Source organism: Pholis gunnellus, assembly GCF_910591455.1.
Source record: "Pholis gunnellus genome assembly, chromosome: 5".
In the NCBI taxonomy this organism is placed as follows: Eukaryota; Metazoa; Chordata; class Actinopteri; order Perciformes; family Pholidae; genus Pholis; species Pholis gunnellus.
In genome coordinates this window covers 19,238,587-19,246,653 of record NC_136531.1, presented here as the reverse complement: position 1 = coordinate 19,246,653, position 8,067 = coordinate 19,238,587, and positions in this window count along the sequence as shown.

Sequence of the window (8,067 nt, the reverse complement as noted above, 5' to 3'; positions counted from 1 at the left end):
GTGTACAGAATGAACAGCATAAAAGAGTTACAACACATTCAATAGTAGTTGTAATAGTAGTATTTTTATTATTATGAGGGATATTTTATGTATTTCTTTTTTTGCCTGGATATTGCCACCCGCTGATTTAAAACATTGCAGGATGCACCACAACAAAACTTCAGAAAACAAGCGCCAGAACAGGTAGCTGGATCTTGTTGAGAGTTTTCTTTGTTCCAAGGTCAAGCAAACATGGCTGAGAAACCTTTAAAGTGAACAGACATGGACATTTGAACATCTACAATTTCATGACAACTGGAATCTACTTATAAGATCATTCCATCAAAACAGAAGTGGTGTTTTTTAATTTTTCTTTTTATATATAGTTAAAGAATTACACAGTTCATACTGTGATGATATTTTGCAATCCTGTTCAATTTCAACAACTTTACAGATTCACACAGGATGGCCTCTAATCTGCACAGTGTCCAGGCAACACAACAAGAATGTCCTGAAAAAATAAACAGGATGGAGACGCACTATAAGACAGATGCATTGTGGGTAACCGAAGGGTGATGGTTAAGACTGTTTGTGAAAGGCAGTAAAAGGCAATGAAAAGGTTTCACTGTATTGTCCTTAAGCAAGCCCAGTCAAACTATCGTCAGCATGTAAATGTGAGGCTTCCTTTAATCCACCTGCGGGCCTTCAAAGTAACTGTGCTATTTCACCACACTGGTGACATGCTGTAAAAAGTGAGAGCAATGGACAGTTTGTGTAGAAAGCAAACCAGCGATCCAGTCCAAACAAAGACACTGACATTTTTTAAACTACCATCCATTGTTGTACACACCTATCGTGTGCAAGAGTTTTCAAACACTCATCCCAAATGTTTGCCTGCATGTATTTGTTACTTTATCTACATACTCACATATGTAAATGCACAAATAAAAAAAAATAACAAAAGGTGAACATTTTCCGTGCGCTCTTCACATGTATGCTGATTTTCTCAGAAACATGTAGCCTGGAAGAGACTGAGTGGCATTATCTGTGGATCGGCCAACTCCCAGAAACAAGAAAGGGAATCAAAGCAGTGGAGGAGAGATGGGGAGGGGCGGATGGGGCGAGGAGATGCATAGAGAACTTCAAAGGTGAACACAGAGTTCATACAGATATGAGGCTCAGACAACAGGGCAGAGCCCTCACAGACTAAAAAAAAAAGAATCAGGGCAGAACTGAGAACATACACATAACATACTCTCAGTGGGGGGCAAAGCTGGCAATACTGTCCACAATAACATCCTTCATTCTCGGTGTGTGTCTGTGAGTGAAGAAGCCAGCTGGCAGGCAGACAAAAGGAGGAGGAGTTGGAGGTTTTAGGGGTCCAGTGAGGACTTTAGAGGTTTGGGTGGGTGTTGTTGTGGGGGTGTGAGCCAGGTATCGGGTGTTACTGGGCTGAGAGGCCCCTCGCATTGGCATCCTATTCACCTGCTGCCCGAGCCTGGACAAAGGCCGGGGCTCTGGGGCTCCGCTGGGCCACAGCCAGGTAACACTAGAAGGTCTTAATGGCTCCAAGGTGAAGGGAAGATGGTTAGAAGAAGATTACATGGGAAAATGTTTGGTTAAAAACTGAGCTTTTTGGTGATCTGAGGCTCCACCATCAACACAGTCACCTTTTCCCCATGCAGCCGGGGTTTAAATGCAATGCTTCACAGAACCTACATGGTATTGTTGGTACAGAATATTCTGTATTCATTTGTTTAACAAACAACAACGTGGAAATCAGAGTGAATAAATCAGCAGTGCTAAACACAATGCCAGTATTGTGTTGAAATGTACAACAAAGTCCTTATTGAAAGAGTGAACATAAAAGTCCATGTGTGTGTGCTTATCATAATAGATTGTGTACGAGTGATTGTGAAACTGATCCCTCTTTTAGCGCCAGTGTGTCCCCGTGCAAAAACAGCAGTGACATTTATGAAAGAAAAGGCGTGTTGATTTCTGCATTGTTCTGTACATTTTACTGCAGACACATACCTACTGCAGAGGGCTGAATCCAAACAGTAATTACCATACCTGACTGACATACAGACAGAGAGATGTGTGCGTGCGTGCGTGTGTGTGTGTGTGTGTGTGTGTGTGTGTGTGTGTGTGTGTACAAATAATTCTTCTTGTTTGCTAAAGACTTTTTTAGAATTGCAAAATGGCGCTGAGACAAAAGTAATACACCAAAGTACACTGATTATAGTATATATATTTAGATTCACTACAAAAAACATCTTTTGTATTGTATTTATTTTATTTTAATTTGCACAGCAGGAAGAGTGGGGAGCTCAAGTAATTTGGCTTTATTTTAAACAATAATATTTCGGCAAGATAAAATTCTGACAAACAAAAACTGACAAAACTCTCATAGAAACAAAGAAGCCCCTTAAAACCATTCTACCCGCAAATCCACAACAATAATAGTTCACAGTTTTTGGGGGAGTGTGGGCTGTATTGCTTAACAGCCATGCTTACCAAAAAGGGTTCTGTGGAAGAAAAGGGTTCTTACTGGAATCACAAAGAACCCTTGAAAACCCTTTCTTCAAAAAAGGGTTCTCCAGAAGCAAATGGTTCTGGGTAGAACCTCAGCCCTTCAGGAATAACTTGTTTGGAACCCTTATTTCTAAAAGTGATACTTCCACACGCTTCCATTGTAACAAGTGACCCTCACGTCAAATCATTTTTGTTCCCAATGGCAGATTTTAACGTTCAATAATAGACTCAATGATTTATTAAGATAGGGCTGTTTTTGCAGTGTTGTTATAATAGAATAATGTACGTTGTTCGTTTATGTTATTTGGATGTCAGATTCTTGGCCACATATTCTATTTAATTCTCTATCTAAGCAGAATTATATGGCGAAAAGGTCAATTATCATTAGTTTTTAAAAGTGTGTGTGCGTTTTTGTGTGTGTGTGTGAGAGAGAGAGAGAACTGCACTGTGGGTAGGATGGAAAAAGAAAGACATCAAAGAGCAATGGAAGAGAGAAACAGCTGGTCAGTGTGTGTGTGTGTGTGTGTGTGTGTGTGTGTGTATTGCATGTGTGTGTGTACATGAACACACCTTCAAAGGGGACCCTAGATGTGCCAGCCCACCTGACTTCAAGCATCGGTATAGGGACACATACACTTATGCATACACTCTTGCAAACTCACAAACACACACATACTCTGGAATAAACACACACAGACACAAAGTGCACACAGTGACTGAACTCTACTCTCTCACATACACACTGTATATACAAACCTCACCTGTCACTGTGTGCATGTGCCTGCATGTGTGTGTGTGTGTGTGTGTGTGTGTGTGTATCTTGTCAGCGATTAACACACTAAAGTCCCACACAGATAAATCACCAGTTCCGTGGATGTTCAGGGCTGTGCACGTCCTGACATGTCCAGACTCAACGCTCCACAGCTGGGCAGGATTGGCCTGGATTCAGCCTCTTTGGAGGAGAGAACCAGACTGGAGCAAGATAGTAGAAAGAGGAGCAAACCGATGTGGCCAATGCTGTACATAGTGTCTGCACTGTAGCTAGAAGAGCTTCACTTTTTTTTAGAGGAAATGAATGGGAAACTTTGTTTTACCTTCTTTACAACATTTAAGTCCAAGTTTCTAGTAATTCAAGTCAGAACCGCTTTGTCTATTGGAGAAGCATGTCTAAGTCACATCTAATTAATGAAATATTAAATATACAAGTTGTGTGCTAGGATTTCACCTCTCAATAACACAAGTCTTTCAGTCTCAAGCCTTGGGAGTTTCACGTAAGTCAAGTCTCAAGTCCTTGTTGTTGAGACTTGAGTCTATGAGGTCAAGTCAATTTATTTTACACAGCCCAAAATCACATGTACGTTCTCCTTAGCTAATATCTTTGAATAAAAGTGTTTGTCAGGGGCCTTCAACCTCGTTTACATCAAAGAAACCCCCATTTGCAGAGCTGGAAACCCTTCTATGCTTTCAATGACTTAAAATACACAACTCATTTCATATACCCTGAATATGGGCTTAGCATTATAATTACATGTCATTGATTCCGGTACCCAGTAGCGCACCAAGTTTCTTCTCAATAATACTGTTCGCTTGTTAACTGTCACTCTCTTTGCCTCGGCTGCCGGCAGGTCAGAGGCTTTGGCCTCATACATCTTAGTCGTAGTGTTGAAGCATGTGATCTACGGTGTCATTTACAGCTTTGTATTGTGATATGACAAGTGACAGAATTACTGAATGGGGCTCTTGATGAGCAAACACACTGCTTTCTTTCACTTCCAAGGTTCGCCAATGAAGAGCAAACATATGATACACTGCTTCCCTGGAGAGAAAGAGAGTGAGTGTGTGAGTGCATGTGCTTACCTGCGCTCATGAGTGTGTATATCTAAGAACAACCTGAGGTGCCGAGGTTGTTTATCTCCTGGCAGGTCAAAGCCGCTTGGAAGTGGTAAAGAGTACACACACACACACACACACACCGACACACACACTGTTTCAATAGAGCCGCAGTCGGGAAAGGAAACTCCCTGGCTTAGAAAGGCAGTGATCACTCATATCCTGATCTTCTGATAACAACATGTGTGTGGTTTTGTGTGTGTGTGTGTGTGTGTGTGTGTTAGTGTGTGTGCATTTGCATGATTCTTACAGTGCTCTTAGGTCTTTATTGCCATAGTTACTGTCTGTATTTGTTCATGAGGTAGCCTACGTATAAGACAAGCATTCCATAGCTCTGCTGACATTTATTTTGCACACACACAAGGACGGATGCTTTTCAAAATATTGTCCGTCACCTCCAGATGTCGTAATGACTCAGGTATGGGTACTGTCATCGCAGCACCTCTCTCTCTATATATATTTCTTTGTTGAGGTCTCTCTCTCCATTTAAAGAGAAATTATCGGTGAGGCAGAGGTGACACAACCACAAAATAAGACACGATCAGATACCTTCTACCTGTGTGCGTGTTTGTGTCTGTGTTCGCACAGCAGCTGTGACTGGTAAGAACAAGCCCACCGAGTGATAACATAATCATTATAGTTCACTTGTGTATCCAGTGACTTCATTGTACATGCACGCTATAGTTTTAATAGGGCAATCCTCCTTTTGTTGTTGTTAATTGTTGTGTAAGTTATCGTACTTACATTAAGGTGACATGCAAAGTACGCTATTCAATTACTCAAACTCTTTGCTGATGCTTTAATTCATATTTTTCCACATTAACAAGGGATCGGGTGAATATGTGTAGTGAACTTTAATGGTTTATTAACTCTGTTGACCTCAGCATTGTTTTCATTGAAATGCTTTGAAAACAAACATTATACACTACCGGCTCAGTACCAAACATGAAGACAGATACTGTTGGCAAGGCGGTGTTGAACATATAGTTGAGCATTTCCCTCAGGAGTTGGTAGAGACCAAACACAGAGCTAACAGACTGAGAGTGACTATCAGACTTACATGTTTACATGTTTCCAAATTCATGATGAAGTTGCTCTGTTTAGATGAAAATATGTCATATGAGTTGGGTTCACAGCCTTTTTCGGCTGTTTTTTTTGTATTAATCCACCTTTTCATGATTTCTTTCCCCAAAGAAATTGTTAATTGATAAATTTGATAAATTGAGAAGCGAGATCCTGATGCATCTTGTCTCATGAAATGTTGTTTGTACACTCTTAGAAGTAAAGGTGCTGATTATAACCATATATTCTATTGAGAACCCATTTCTATTTTCAAATAGATCCAACCGAGGGGGTTCTACCACGATCACCTTTATGCTCCAAGGACTTCATCACAGACAAAAAGTGGGATAAACTGATATTCGACTCTCACCTCCACTATGAAAATCTCTTGAGATGATCCCTTTAAATATTCTACTCAAGGATCTCCACCGAGTCAATTGTTTGACTTCTATATTTTTGGCATGACATTGTTGCATCAGCATATGATGTACTGTACTCTCTTAGAGGCTTTAATATTAAAAAAACAGACCAGCTGAGCCTTGTCTGTGTGTGTATGTAAGGATTAGTCCTCCGTGTTTGTACCGACAGCTACATGTTTCATAAAAGAGCAACAGATAAAAGCATCGAGGAAGGCTGTGTTGTTATGAAGCCATGTTTTGTTCTGAAAATCTGGCAACTCTTCTGCCTGACTGTTGTCTACACTAGCTAAGAACACAGTACCACACACACACACACACACACACACATTCATACACTTCTTGCTTTGAGAAAAGGTGTAATAAAACTTCCCTGTCAGTCTTTCATGTGTGAGGCTTAAGAGCTGTCACACTAACAGGAGGAAACCACCATGCTTTGATAGGCCGTCCATATGGAACGGAAATCTGCACACAGCATGCATGGACGTGTGTTGGTGTATGTGGGTGTGTGTGTGTGTGTGTGTGTGTGTGTGTGTGTGTGTGTGTGTGTGTGTGTGTGTGTTTGTGTTTGCGTGCCAAATACTCTCAGGTTTCATTGCTCAATAAGGCCGCTTGATATCTATATTAAATAGTGGTGCCGTCTAAACAGCACCGACTCATTGTTGGAACTCTGCAGGACGCTATGGATCATTGTATCAAATTGCATATCAGTTTGCTATGAACACCATTCTAATAAACACTAATAGTCTAATGAGTCATTCCCTAAAACTGCAATGATTTTGAGAGTTTATAGGCACCCTGTGAGTTTTTTAGTTTTAGTGGGTCTTTGAGCAATGTTTAATTGAGCGGTTTGCTGTTGTGTTGTGCTCTACTAACACGCACGAATGCAAGTGACCTGATACACTAGGTACTTGCAGAGTGTGGTAATGCAAATGGGCAAACAAATCACTTCCAATCAATTCCACTGACAGCAATACGAAATGTAGAAATGCACCAGCAAAAGGATGCTAGCTGATGTACACAGTGCAGGGGCCTCATTTATCAAAGCATGCATACAATTTCTAGATATTTATCATTTTTACATTTACATTTCTACCAATAGATCTACACATACTGGACCTTTAATGCAGAGCAGCAAACAAAACAAATAAAGCATCACAGACAATGAGGTTAGATGCTGTATACCCTTTAAAGGAAAGATCCTTAAGCATCCCAGCAGCATTCATGTGGGAAGGTTTCTCTGCTGGGGTAGTCCCAATGGACATTATACATGATGTGTTCCTGGATTGTTACTGACGGTGTTGCATTTCAAATCATGTTCTACATCATTTCCGCGATTTCCATAGTTCAGCGGTTGCCATACCAGTGGTTATTACGCGCGAAGGAGGTTAGACCGCAAGTGATGTGGTGTGCACTTCTTCTGAAGATTTCCCTGCTGTGCAATATTATGCTGTTTTAATGAAATGGTGTGGCGCCTAAAATACACTCATATGACACTTCCTCAAGTGGCCTGTTCAGTATGCTGCAGAATGGGGAGAGGCGAGGCACAGGACCACTTTAAGATTTGCTTTATAATGTGTCACTGTTTGATAACAACTGAATGTTATTAACAGATCATCTGGATCTCTTATATTAAGCAACAGGTGCTCAGTGGTGCAGTAGAGAATTGGAGAATGGAGCTGGGGGTTGTGTATCTGTAATTTAGGAATAGCTTTGCCCATAATTAAACCTGTCAACCACTAAGAGTTTGTTGGTGCGCCTGGTCAGACACGGTTCTAATTGTGATCATATTTTCAAGCACTAAAAGAAATGGATAAATCATGTTTTATGCATAGAAATAAGTGTATGCAGGGTTTAACCACAAAACTGATTGTACACACATAAATCAGGCTGCAGGTTTCAAATATTATATGATCATGTTTAACACTAATGTTTTTACAATGAATTCTTTCTACAATAACTATGGGATGGTTATAGGGTTAGGAAACTAAATGTAACTGAAAAGCACAAAAGAAACCTGAGAAACTTTATGGCAAATGCGCCCCATTTCAGCACCATTTTCTGAGTGATGCATCCTTCCAGAGCAACCTTCTTATGTCATCTCATTTAATTTTTATAGCTGACTTAGATTTATTTAACCAAACATTTTAGTTGTATTTTTTTATTTGGTTATTTACCTGTTCAT